The sequence below is a fragment of the Carettochelys insculpta genome, chromosome 22 (assembly GCF_033958435.1).
Source record: "Carettochelys insculpta isolate YL-2023 chromosome 22, ASM3395843v1, whole genome shotgun sequence".
Classification (NCBI taxonomy): Eukaryota; Metazoa; Chordata; order Testudines; family Carettochelyidae; genus Carettochelys; species Carettochelys insculpta.
The window spans coordinates 4046264-4059644 of NC_134158.1; the positions used below are offsets into that span (position 1 = coordinate 4046264).

Genomic DNA, 13381 nt, shown 5'->3' on the forward strand with positions numbered 1-13381 from the left:
CTATTGGCCCAGCCTGCTACTGCTGACTGAGGACTGTTTCTCACTGCCTCTCTCCTTCTCTAGAGTTGCCCACTGCTCACCTTGTAATGATCCGCAGCACGAAGGGTCTGTCCTGATCCCTTCCTGGAACAGCTGGTGACAGTCTCGCATACATACAGCATCCATTCTCACTCACACAACAAGGAGCTTTCATTAGCACTGCTACAATCAGTACTGAGACTGAACAGCAAGTTAATTTCAAAACCATCACACTGAATTCAATGTCAGATACAGGTGAACACTACACAGAACTGAAAGAGTTTTATACTACAGGGGTGCAGCTTGCTTGCTTTTAGGCCCTTAATAACGGCCCATGGAAAAACTGCCAACTGTCTTCAGTTGCGTCTCCTCTTTGTCTTAAACCTGCACAATCAAAAACTTTCAATCTGTTCTTATTGGTTAACCAAACCAGGTCTGACCAGGGGGACTGGAACAATTTTTCTCATGGGAGTGCTGATGAAGGGGAGTTGCAGCCCTCTGCTTTCACCAGCCCTGGAGGCCTGCTGACCTAGAGCAGACCTGCCTCTCACAAACACACGGATTCTTTTCTCTGCAAAAAAAAAAAAAAGGGGCAGTCTCTTAGCATTTTGAAGGCTAACAAAATAATTGATGAAGGGGTGAGCTTTTCTGGAATAGACCCACGTCTTCAGAGCATAAGACTCAATATTTAAGGCACAGACAACCAAAACTAGTCATCAAGGTTGACTAATCAGAAAACTCGGAATCAAAGTGGGCACATCAGAAGAGCGGTAGGAAGGGGAGAAATCCAGAGTCACATAAAACAAAGTGGCTTTGTCTACACTAGCCCAAAACTTCAAAATGTCCATGCAAATAGCCATTTTGAAGATTACTAATGAGACTCTCTTTAGAATGCGGGGGGGCGGGGTGGGGGGCAGCACTTGGAAATTGCAGCGGCTCGCGCTGCGCAGCTGGTCCAGATGTGGAAATCCCCTTATTTTAATTTGCTGATAGGAATAAAGGGGATTTCGAAGTTGCCGGGGTTCTCCTGGAAAAGACCCCCACCTAAACCAGCACCGCAATTGCAAGGTGCCCCAACCATGCCCTTGCTAATGAGGTGCTAAATATGCATTTAACTGCTTTTAGAAATGCTAAATATGTATTTCAGTGTTCGCTTAGAGGCTTTTATAATAGTCATTTCTATGGTAATTTCAAAGTTTTGGGCAAGTAAAAACCCAACCTGGCCATAAAACCATAAATGATTCTTACAACAAATTTACGTACAAAGAACTCTGTTTGTGGTTTAGAAAAACAAGACTTTCAGAGTTGAATTCTATTTTTTTACCAAGAGTATTCCTCCCCGAAGGGAGGTGCACCGTTCCTGGAAGTACTGCAATACCAGGTCGATGCGTGGAGTGGATGGAGCAAGCCCCTATTCCATCTCCCTGTTCCAAAAATCCATTTAATATATAGTCCTCAGATAGAGGACGTATCAGATATTAAACTGATAAGAACAGATTAAATGAGTTTTATTGAGGGAATGTTTCAAGTACAGCAAGGAGCATAACAAATTAACATACACAGGGATATATCATCTGAGAAACTAGAACAGGTTATGGAGCATAATATACAGGAAACAGCATCTTAGTATTTACACAAGAAACCCAACTAGTCTCAGATAGACAAAAAAAAAAACAAAAAACACAGTTACAAACAAGAGATAATATAAAATATCGGCCTTTTAACCAATCCCTACCCTGAGGAGAAAAAAGGGGAAAATACTTTAAAGTAACAGACAATATGAGATATTGGCCTTTGGATCAATCCCAATCCCTAGGGGAAAATCAAAAAGGAGAGTATTTTACAGATACTAGACAATAAACAATAATCGGCTTATCAGCCAGTCCCTGAGAAAAAAGAAGTTTTTGAACATAAAACTCCCCGACCCATGAAGTACCAGGGAGCATAAAATAAAATAAAAATAAAAATAAATAATTAAATAAAAAAGTTACAATAGGAGAACAGAATAAAAAAATAGATAAAATAAGGAAAAAAAAAGGAAAACACAAAGGAGCTTGGTAATCAGCTGTCAGAATATTGGCGATGGCCCGTGATATGCTCTGTGTAGATGTCCCTGGACCACCTAATGGCATCGGACACCATCAGCCTGCGCATCATTCGAGCATAATAGCGACTGACCTCGCAGGCTTCCAGGACCTCATCGTTCAGGGGGTCCCAGGCACCCAATGCCCCCACGAGCAATGCATGGACCTCCACCGAGTAGCCCCGGGACCGTAAGGTGTCCGCCAACGGGGCATACTTTTGCAGTTTCTTAGCCCGGGCATCGCGGAAGGCCGCCATGCGGTTCTCAAAGGGCACCGTAATGTCCACGATGAGAATCTTCTTAGACCGCTCGTCCGTCACGACGATGTCCGGCCACAGAAGGCTGTCAGTGCCAGGGATGGAAGAGTCCACGGTAACGGATCCAAGGGTCGGAGGTAGCGCTTTCACCAGCTGGTCTTGGATGGCGTTATGGCAGCGCTGCCAAGCCGCCGAATGCACCATGCAGCCACAGAGGACGTGGGGAAGAGTCTCCAGCGGATATCCGCAACGCCTGCACCTTTTATCGCGGGTCCCATGGCCGACAGCACCGTTGAGCGGGACACAATTAAGGCGTGCTCAGTGGATGAAGCGCCAGTCCGCAAAACGGGTAAAGTTGCCAGCCCGGAGAAAGTGGTTACTGGCATCCCAGCAGCTGGTCACATCAAACACCTTCCCCTGATCAGGTTTGTGGTTTAGAAAAACAAGACTTTCAGAGTTGAACTCTATTTTTTTACCAAGAGTATTCCTCCCCGAAAGAAGGTGCACCGTTCCTGGAAGTACTGCAATACCAGGTCGATGCGTGGAGTGGATGGAGCAAGCCCCTATTCCATCTCCCTGTTCCAAAAATCCATTTAATATATAGTCCTCAGATAGAGGACGTATCAGATATTAAACTGATAAGAACAGATACTACACTTGATCTTAGCCAAAAGGCCGAGAAGCGATACAATTTTGTGAAAATTTTACACAGCCCACCCATCAGGACACTTTTACACGTCACGACGAGTCACCCGAATGCAACACATGTGAGCCTTGCAACAAGATTTTTACAGATCGGCAAGTACACCTACTTTCTTCATCCTGCAGCTCCTTTGTAGCTGGTCAAAGCAAAACCTCTCCCACCAGATAATTCAGCTTTAAAACGACTTATTCCACCAGACCTGCGAGCTGCCTCTGTGGTGGTTCTTTCGCTGCCTAAGCGATCGCATAATCTGCATGAAGCCTGTCCCCTCGCTGCAGCGTGATGACGCCATCGAGCTGTTAACCCTGTATGGACTGCAGAACCAAAACAAAAAGCAGTCAAGTAGCATAAGATCATAAGAATGGCCATACTGGGTCAGACCAAAGGTCCATCCAGCCCAGCACCCCATCTGCCGACGGTGGCCAATGCCAGGTGCCCCAGAGAAGGAGAACAGAAGACAATGATCAAGTGATTTATCTCCTGCCATCCATCTCCTGCCTTTGTTCTGAAGCCTAGGGCACCATACCTTATCCCTGGCTAATAGCCATTTATGGACCTAACCTGCAAAAATTTATCAAGCTCTTTTTTAAACCCTAATAGAGTCCTGGCCTTCACAGCCTCCTCGGGCAAGGAGTTCCACAGGTTGACTGTGCGCTGTGTGAAGAAAAATTTCCTTTTATTAGTTTTGAACCTACTACCCATCAATTTCATTTGGTGTCCCCTAGTTCTTGTATTATGGGAAAAGGTAAATAATTTTTCTATATTCACTTTCTCCACACCATTCATGATTTTATATACCTCTATCATATCGCCCCTCAATCGCCTCTTTTCCAAACTGAAAAGTCCCAGTCTCTCGAGCCTCTCCCCATATGGGACCCGTTCCAAGCCCCTAATCATCTTAGTCGCCCTTTTCTGAACCTTTTCTAATGCCAATATATCTTTTCTGAGGTGAGGAGACCACAGCTGCACGCAGTACTCAAGATGTGGGCGTACCATAGTTTTATATAGGGGAAGTATGATATCTTTTGTCTTATTATCGATCCCTTTTTTAATAATTCCTAACATCCTATTTGCCTTACTAACTGCTGCTGCACACTGCGTGGATGTCTTCAGAGAACTATCCACTATAAGTCCAAGATCCCTTTCCTCATCTGTCGTAGCTAAATTTGACCCCATCATGCACTTTAAAGACTAGCAAAATAATTTATTAGGTGAGCTTTGGTGGGACAGACCCACTTCTTCACACCATCAGACCACCGGACCGCAGAACCGGTGTCAACCACACACCTCGGCAGCAACCCCCTGCTCTCATCCACTGCCATCGTCCCTCCCTTAGCAATCACGCTGCTGGGGATTGCCCTGAGGCACAACCCTGTGATTTCAGCTCTGCAAGGCCCAAGCTGCTGCTCTGTGATTTCAGAGAGAGGCTGAAAGCAGCTACTTAACTCCACGGCAATTGGAGAGACTTGAACTGGTTTTCTCCTCCTCCTGGAGGTAACACGCTTCCAGTTCTCCTCCTTGTTTTGGGCAGCCTGCTGTACCTGCAGTATTATCTGTTGCCTTCTGTCCAGAAAGCCTTCACCTTCTCTGATGGACCTGAGGGTTGGGATTTGTGCCTCAAGTCCTTTCACCTTCTCTTCTAAAATGGCTCCCAGCTTACACTTGGGCCAGAGAAAATCCTTTCTATCATTCGGGAGGAAGACAAACACGGCACATGCCACGCAGGTCACAACACCAGAGCTCTCCCCAGCCACGTCACTCTCCATTTCTCCCTTGACAGAGATCCCTTATTTGTTTCTAGTGCCGCCTTGGAGGGCACAAGAGAAACCCCGTACAAGAAAGGTGAAAACAGGTATGTGGCTCCTCCCAAAGGCGAGCTGCCTGTGAGCTGCTCCTGTTCGCTGCTCCTCACAGGAGTCGCTGGGGCTGCCTTCTTTCGGGGCTGCTAGCTGGCTAGGCCCGGCTGAGTTGTGAATGAAAAGCCCCGGGCAGCGCGGAACAGCCCACGTCCTGTGTCCCTCTCCCCGTGGCCAGCCCGGCCCCTCTGCGCCCCTCAGCGGCAGACGGCCGTGGAGAGGCAGCTGGTGGCGTGGGAGTTCCTGGCTGAACAACAGCGCCTCCTGCTGGCACGGCTGGGAGAGCTGGCCCAGGAGATCGGGCCGAGGGGGAAGGAAAATGCCACCCGGCTGGGGGAGAAGATTTCCCGGGCTGGCGCCCTCAACACACAGCTGGAGGGGACGTGTCAGCAGCCGGTGCTGGAGCTGCTGCAGGTGAGAGGGCGCTGGACGTGCCCAGGGCCCTATTAAGGAGGGGACTGAGGTGCCTGAAGCTCCAGGCCCATAACAATTCAGACAGAATTTTTTCGAGAGACGTTTTGAAGCATATGCTCCAAAATCTGTGTTAGTCTGTAAGGGGCCACCAAGTCCTGGTGCCTTTGGCCTGGTGCACCTATGACACAGTCCTCACAGTCTTCAAAAAGCTTTTCCCGGAGGCAGTGCTTGAGGACAGTGTCGTGAGCGGGTGTGGCATAAACAACAACGCGTACAATCGAACGCAGACCTTTTTTACGCTGATGACATGGGACTGGCTCAGCCAGTTCCATACCAAGCCTCCTTCTAAATTCCTCGTAGCCATCGTCCTTCGCATCATCTTCAGTGGTTTGTATCGGTGTTGAGCAAAACCAAGGTGGATCCATTTCATCTTCGTTCTGACACAACGTCGTCCTGGGGTTTAGGGTCCTCAAGGAAGGCCTTGTCGAGCTCTGGAGAGATTCCCAGAAAGAAAATAATGTACGATCCTGTGGTCTTTTTAGGTTTTTACAAAATCCCATTACACGACCCCCCAACCTCGCTCATTCGTTTCTTACCTCTTTGGCTTCTTTTCCGTTCTCTTCGTCTGACTCCTTCAACCTGCGGCCGCCTTCCTCCGTAGGGGTGGACAAAGAGAGGCCGTCTACCTTGTCGGGCTGCCTCGAGAGCGGTTGGGTTTCGGGGTCGGGTTCCGGTGTATCCGTCAACAAGGGTTGGGCCAAAGGGCTCCCCTCGGCTACCGCCTCCCCCTCGCAGCTGTCGCGGATGCAGCGCTTTCTCCACGTGCGGCGGAGACCCGTCAGCACGTGAACAACGTCCGAACTCTGGCAGGGGTGGTGAAAGTGTCCATCTTCCCGCTCAGCATTTGCACATTTCTGAAACACGCGCTCTTGGAAGAAGATGGCCTCTTTCTGGGGGTAGCGCTGTGCTCCGATTGGTGGAGGGGCGAGTCCTTCGAGGGGTCGCATGACACCCTTTCCTTCCGGTCTCACTTGACCCAGATGTACTCCTACCCCCGAAGGGAACGTCTTCCGGTGACAGGGGGCGGGCCTAAAGGAGTTGGGAAGGAACTTCTGGTGACAGGAAGGAGGGGCAAAAGGGTTAAGGGGGTGGGACTTCTGGTGAAAGGGATGGGCGGAGCTAAAAGGGCTGGGCTGGGGCTTCTGGTGAAAGGGGCGTGGCTAAAAGGAAAAGGGGCGTGGCTAAAGATTGATGGTAGATCCCTTATACTACTAGGACCCATCACCAGGCCTGATAGTTTTGGAGTTTTTTCAATCTATCCTGCCCCAGACCCTTGAAGGCCCTTCTGAAGGGTTAATCCCAGAGCCCTGGGTTTACCAGGCCAACGCTCTAACCACTGACCTCTCCCTCCTCACCACTGTTCCCCTCCAGCGGCAGAATAAAATGTCTATGTGCACCCAAGCCTGTGTGGCTGTGTGCCTGCAATAGAAACACAGGCGGCCAGCGCTGGGTGCTCTGCAAACCAGCTGAGTGGCCCTGAATCTTTCCTGGGCAGCCGCCCAAGCGCTCCGGGGTGGTCATAGAACTGGAAGAGACCTGGAGAGATCCTGGAGCGATTGTAATCCAGGCCCTCTATGGCAGCGCTCTCTGAAACGCTCCCACTTCCACGTGCAGGGCCAGGTGAGCAGGGAGGACTGCAGAGTCTCAGCGCAGGGGTGAGAGGATGGTGCCGGGCAGAGAGGTTCACATTCATTAGGAACTGGGGACACTTTTGGAGAAGCGGGAGGCTGTACGGGGGGGATGGGCCCCACCTACCCCAAAACGGAACCAGGCTGCTGTCACTGATCACTGAGATGTCGCAGAGCAGTTTTTAAGCGAAGGGCTGGGGGGAGCCGACGGGTGCAGAGGAGCGTGTGGATTGGACACAGGCATCTCTTACGGGAGGGTCGATAAATAGGGATTCTCTGTGTTCTACTCAGGAGGAGAGGGCTGAAGAAGATAAAACGGGTAAAATCAGATGAGAATCAATCGACTGGAAAAGGATCTAATCCATCTGGAACAGGCAGACAGATCAGAATCACAATCACAGAATCCGAGGGCCGGAGGGGACCTCAGGAGGTCGTCTAGTCCAGCCCCCTGCCTAAAGCAGGATCAACCCCCCCAGAGCGTCCCCTTTGGGTAGTTGAAGGCTGCTACCAAATCGCTCCCCAGTCTTCTCTTCAGGAAACTAAATAAACCCAAATCCCTCAGCTTCTCCTCATAGGTCATGTGCTCCAGCCCCTTCATCCCCCTCCTTCCCCAGAGGGCAAAGAAGCAGGTCTGGGTGTTCAAAGGGACATCAGTGCCTGAGTCCCACTGGGTGGATCTCCAGTGGGAGCACAGAGCTCCATGGCCAGAAATCCAGTTGGGTCGTGTCCCTTCCCTTGCAAGGGGCGGCCGGGGCGTGAGGGGCCTGCCAGGGCTGGAGAGCAGGCAGGGGCAGGTGGGAGACAGCGCTGCTTCCCCAGCTCAGCTCAAGCTACTCACCACTCCCTCCCTGTGCCTCAGTTTACCCTGAGGGGTTCCGTAGAGGCAAACCCGGCCCATGGGGTGCCTGTGCTGGGGAAGGCAGCTCTTGTCGTCTGTCACAGGCCTCGGGGAGCTGAGGCAGGCGACATTTTGACACACGTTGGCCGGTCAAGGGGAAGTCTCCCCCTCACTTGCTCTGAGGCAGCTTGTCGGAGCTGTGGGGCAGCCCAATGGGCTGCAGTAACCCCCATGCTCCTTGGTGTATCTCGAGTACGCTCACGATAGTGGCATGAAGCCCCTCTCGGTGAATTATCCGGACTGCCCCGCTCCCCGGGTTGCTGGGAACGTGTCCTCACTCACCAAGGGAAACCGAGGCGCAGAGTGACAGGGAAGTGAGGGAGAGCAGGCCAGAGCTCAAACCACTCGACCCCACTGCCCTCCCAGAGCTGAGAAGAGAACCCAGGAGTCCTGGTGCCCAGCTCTGCCCCTGCTTCAACTGCGAGATCTCCCTCTGCTCCTGCAATAATGTACCCATTAGATGTCACCCTCCTTTGGGAGATGGAAATAGACACCCCGCCCCTCCCAACCCCGCTGCACTGCCCCTCGCCCCACCCCCATCCGAAAGCCAGCCTCTGAACCAGGCACCCATTTCACAGCCCCACACACTGAGCGGGTGTGTAGCGGGTGTGACAGTGTCACACCGACGGGCGGGACGGGGCGCGGCGCTGCGGGAGGAGGGGCAGGACACCGCACACACCCGCTGCAGGGCCGGGCCGGGCGCGGGTGACAACAGCCCTGTCCCGCCCTCTGAGCGCGCGGGGGGGGGCGGGGCTCCCGCACGGGGCCGCGCACGCGGGGGGGCGGGGCTCACCCCCTGGGGACTGTCCCCCCCCGTGGGGCTGTCGGGGGCACTGACCCCCCCGCAGCGCTTTGTCACGTGCGCGCCGAGCAGGCAGCGGACCGGCAGGGTCAGTCCGCGCAGCAGCTCCCGCGGCGCTCACTGCGCATGCGCGGTACGGGGGGCGGGGCACAGCCCGAGCTGCGCGGGGGTGTTTCGTACAGCCCCGCCCGGCGGTGAGTGTCGGGGTCCCGGGCCGGGGGAGGGGGAGCCCCGCATAGAGCCGGGGGGGGGGACGGGACAAGTTATGGGGGGGTCGCTCACCCCGTGGGGGGGGACACGGAGCCGGGGTAATGGGGGGGCGCTCGGTTCCCCCGGGGCTCAGGTCGGGCCCAGCGGGGGGAGGGGGGTGTGGTCCGGCCGCGGGCGCCCTCTGCGGGGGGGGGCGGTTCTGTCCCGTCTCCTGGGCGCGAAACGCTCCTGCCTTGGTGGCGGGGGGGGGGGGGGGGTGTCACGTGCTCCAGCTGCTCCTGAGCCGCGGCGGCGGGAAGCGGCGCTTCTCCTCCCCGGGGGCCCGAGCTGGGACGCACCGGCTGCGGGCACGTGCCGGGGGGGCGGGGCGCGGGGAGAGACGGTCCCGCGGGGCGGGGGGTTCGCACACAGCGGGGTCTCTCGCGGCTCTGTGAGCCGGTGCCCAGGTGCCAGCTAAAGGTCTGGGGGGGCAAAGGGGGGGGGCGATGCCGCCCCAGCAGCTGCGCTGAGCAGCCAGGGCAGGCGGGGTTCTTTGGTTTGCGCTTAGTTCGGGCACAGCAGCAAGAGGAAAATTACAATTATTAGAGGCCTTAACAGTTACTTTGTATTTATACACAGATGGAAACAATATAACTCAGACAAGTGATCGAAGTACCACAATTGTGAATTTTTGTTTATAACTTTTCTAACAGTTAATAGGAAACCGCTGGCAGCGATTTTACAACAGAAGCGGCTGCCCCGTGTTAAAGGGGGTTTTAAACTAACCGCTCACTTTATGAATGAAACCAAGATGGCCGCCGAGTGAGTGACAGGAGAATGATTTTTCTCGTGGTTACTCATATTTGCAGAAGGTCGTTGCTGACCGCAGGTCGCCAGTTCAGGTAAGGCGAGGACCCCCTGGGGTTTGGTAGGCAAGATAAATTTTCTACAGTTCTACGTAAAAGATAGCGGAGGATCGCAGTGTTGTAATAGATCAAAGGGGTAAACGCGTTTTAAAGATAAGGTCAGGGCTTCCCGCGGGCTGAGTGACAGGCTTATGGTGTTAGGAGTTTATAGCCCAAAAACAGCTCGTACTCGCGGTTTTTAAAGGGGAAACAACACAATTTAACTTAAGAAAAGTTTTAGACAAATTCGCTAGCTTAAACTAATACAAGTAATGTGTACCCAAGAAAGGCAAGTTGGAGGTGTGATTTTCACCCCTGCCTCTTAGACCTGGTGGAACCAGAGTCTTTCCCTCAATTCCTATAGGAAAGAAGTGCAATACAGGTGTAATTCTTACCCCTGCCTCCTAGATCCAGTGTGACCCACATTCTCTCAATCCCTCGGGACGAAGTAGCTACGAACCAGGCATCCCCAGTCTCGGGAGTTAGTTCCAGACCTGGCCAGCAGCTGTAGGTGATTGAAACTCAAAGGGGGGGTGGTTTGCTAAGCCCCTTTATACCCCTTCTGGCACGTAGGCTTCTTCCTGGTGTCAAGTGGCCAATTGGGAGGAGAGTGTTTGAACCCCAGGTTTCCCAGGGAAGATGCAAGGCTCAATTTGCACCTGTGAATTGTGGACAATTGGGCACCTTTGGAGGTGATGGGCGGGGTTCCCCAATCTTCCTCCTGAAGTGATCAAGGCTGGGGAAGTGATCAAGGCGCGTCAATTACTGAGATCAGCCAGAAGGGCGGCCATTAGCTAGCCCATCCACTGTCTCGTTTTTGTGTATAGCAGAGAGGCTGGGTGAGACAGCACACCTGTGTTCCCAGGACATCAAAGGCCGCCTGCCTCCCCTGCTTATTTCTCTCTCTGTCTCTCCCAGTGGAGGGGGGGGGGAGAAGAGGAAGAAAAGGCCAAATAGGGGGTTCATGTCTGGCTACACCTCCCAGAGCTGAGAAGAGAACCCAGGTGTCCTGGTGCCCAGCCCTGACCCTGCTTCAACTGCTAGATCTCCCTCTGCTCCTACAATAATGTACCCATTAGATGTCACCCTCCTTTGAGAGATGGAAATAGAACCCCGCCCCTCCCAACCCCGCTGCAGTGCCCCTCGCCCCCCCCCCATCCTAAAGCCAGCCTCTGAACCAGGCACCCATTTCACAGCCCCACACACTGAGCCCTGCACGGCCCTTCCTGCGCAGCCCCGCCCCCTGGTCACTCACTCATGGGCACAGGACACGTGGCAGTGCCGGAGCGCTCCCCGCAGGCAGCGGCTGGGTCCCAGCCCAGCCCGGCCCAGGTGCAGCGCAGGGCGGCGGTGGCAGCGGGACGGGCAGCGCCGTTGTGGCCGCGCCCCCCGGCCCTGGTGCTGTGCGGTGCGGCCCGGGGGAGGCGGCGCTGGGCGCCCCGGGGCTGCACGGGGAACACGTGACGTGCACGTGGCGGGTGTGTAGCGGGTGTGACAGTGTCACACCGACGGGCGGGGCGGGGGGAGGGGCAGGACACCGCACACACCCGCTGCAGGGCCGGGCCGGGCGCGGGTGACAACAGCCTTGTCCCGCCCTCTGAGCGCGCGGGGGGGCGGGGCTCACCCCCTGGGGACTGTCCCTCCGTGGGGCTCTCGGGGGCACTGACCCGCCCCCCCCCCCCCCCCGCAGCGCTTTGTCACGTGCGCGCCGAGCGGACAGCGGCCGCCACAGCCCCGGCAGGGTCAGTCCGGGCAGCGGCTCTCGCCGCGCTCACTGCGCATGCGCTGTACGGGGGGGGGCGGGGCACAGCCCGAGCTTCTGGCCCCCGCCAGCCCCCCCTCCCCCGCGGTACGTGTGTTACTGGAGAGACATTATCGCCCCGTTCTGGAGAGGGACGCAGCCGAGCTGGGTTTTGTATTAAAATCCGGCACCTTAACACAGGGGTTAAATCGTGATGGGAACTTTCCGCGTCACTCTCGGGGCTCGTCTGCGAACTTGGCTCAGTCCAACTCTTGACCTCCCCCCCCGCCCCTCCGCTCTCTGATTTGCTCCCCTCGATCGTTTGTTTCTGATTTGTGCGCCTTGATTTCTGTGTCCGGTTCTCTGGGCCTTAAATCTTGAGTCTGCTCCGGTCCGGCTCTGGGCGGGAGAAGTGGGTCTGTCCCACGAAAGCTCGTCACCTCATAAACCATTTTGCGAGTCTTGAAAGTGCCACTTGACCGCGTTTTGTTTTGATAGTGTAGAGACTGGCGGGGCTTCCTCCCTGTTACTATCCAACGCTTAACGCGTGACCGAGTCCAGCACTGGCGGGGGGTGTTGGTTATTGCCGGGGGGTGAATTCCTCCGCTCTGAGGGGGTGTGCGCGGGCTCCCCCCAAGCCCCTGGGAGGGGGGGTATTAAATGCCGAAGGGCTGGCGGGGCGGGGGGGGGTGTCTGTTGTGTAATGCTGACACCTACTGGCCGCCACCAGCATTGCAGCAGGACGATGAAGGGGGCAGTGCAGCCCCCCAGATGCGGCTCAGGCGACGTTCAGGCTGCAGCTGAAGCTAGAAATAATGTATGTAATTTGCGCAATGTGCAAATGAACCTCCCCAGTCCGGCACCCTCGGGCCCTGACCGGTGCCAGACGAAAGAATTTGCAGGACCACAGGAGGTCGATATTGCCCAGCTGCATTCCCAGCACTCCCACTGCTCACTTGGTGGTTCCCTGTTGGGTTCACTCCCTCTGGGACACCTGGTGCTGCCCACGGTGGGCGGAGGGGACACTGGCTGGCTGGGGAGGCGGGAGCTGTTTCCTGCCTCCCCCAGAGCCTGTCTCAGAGGTGAGCAAACCCTTCACCTCGGCCCCACGTTCTGTCCCACCCATGAGCCGCCCCTCCCCCACCCGTCTCATGTCCCCAACCGCTGGGAGTTTCTGCCCGTGGGGGGGTGAAGCCCGTGGGGCCGGTGCAGGGAACAGGGACCCCCAGTACAAACACTGCAGGTCAGTCCAGCCCTGTGAGCGCCCAGCCTGGCCCAGCCCCAGAGTCCAGCCTTTGGAACGGGACCGAGACCCAGCGGCAGACCCTGCCCCCCCTTCCCGGGTGTGTGCAGCCCCGGTCTCGGCTCCTCGGGGCGGGGGAGAGCCGCTGCCCGCGGCCTCCCGTCGCAGCTCACAGAGCCGGACGAGACTCGGGAGGTCCCAGGGTCCCGGCCCGGCCCTCTCGGCGGGGCGCAGCCCCAGCCCGGGCAGATCTGTGTGTGATCTCTGGGCCCCAGGCCCGCAGGGTCGGAGCTCACAGCCCGGGGGGCAGCAGGCGTGCGCCGACCGCTGGGAGCCGCAGGAGGGAACGAACCCGGCACCCGGGGGCTAAAGCCCGGGGCTGTTCCAGGAGCCACAGGCCGCTGGCGCCCCCGCCCTCGGCCCGGCTGCAGAGCGGAGACTCCGCTCCCCGGTCACTGCGGGTCACGCACGTCCGTGTCCAGCCCAAAGCGGGGGGGGGGGCTTTCGCTGGACCCGCTGTGGGCGGCAGGGCCAAGCGGGGCAGGTCCCGGCGCTTTGCCGCAGGACGCGGCGCTCCCGGCAAG

General features: G+C 55.9%; 2 protein-coding genes, 1 non-coding gene and 1 pseudogene across 3 annotated transcripts in view; 1 reads left to right on the forward strand and 3 right to left on the reverse strand.

Annotated features, from left to right (window-relative positions):
• Positions 1–13381, forward strand: part of LOC142024976 (uncharacterized) — a 169847-nt gene that overhangs the window by 94931 nt on the left and 61535 nt on the right. The window lies entirely within an intron of this gene.
• LOC142024740 (uncharacterized) overlaps positions 1–13381 on the reverse strand; it is a 372768-nt gene that overhangs the window by 67761 nt on the left and 291626 nt on the right. The gene's annotated exons all lie outside the window — the stretch shown is intronic.
• LOC142025410 (U2 spliceosomal RNA) lies at positions 1363–1538 on the reverse strand (annotated as a pseudogene).
• LOC142025341 (U2 spliceosomal RNA) lies at positions 2855–3045 on the reverse strand. The gene has a single exon (XR_012648627.1). It is a non-coding gene; the product is annotated as a U2 spliceosomal RNA (small nuclear RNA).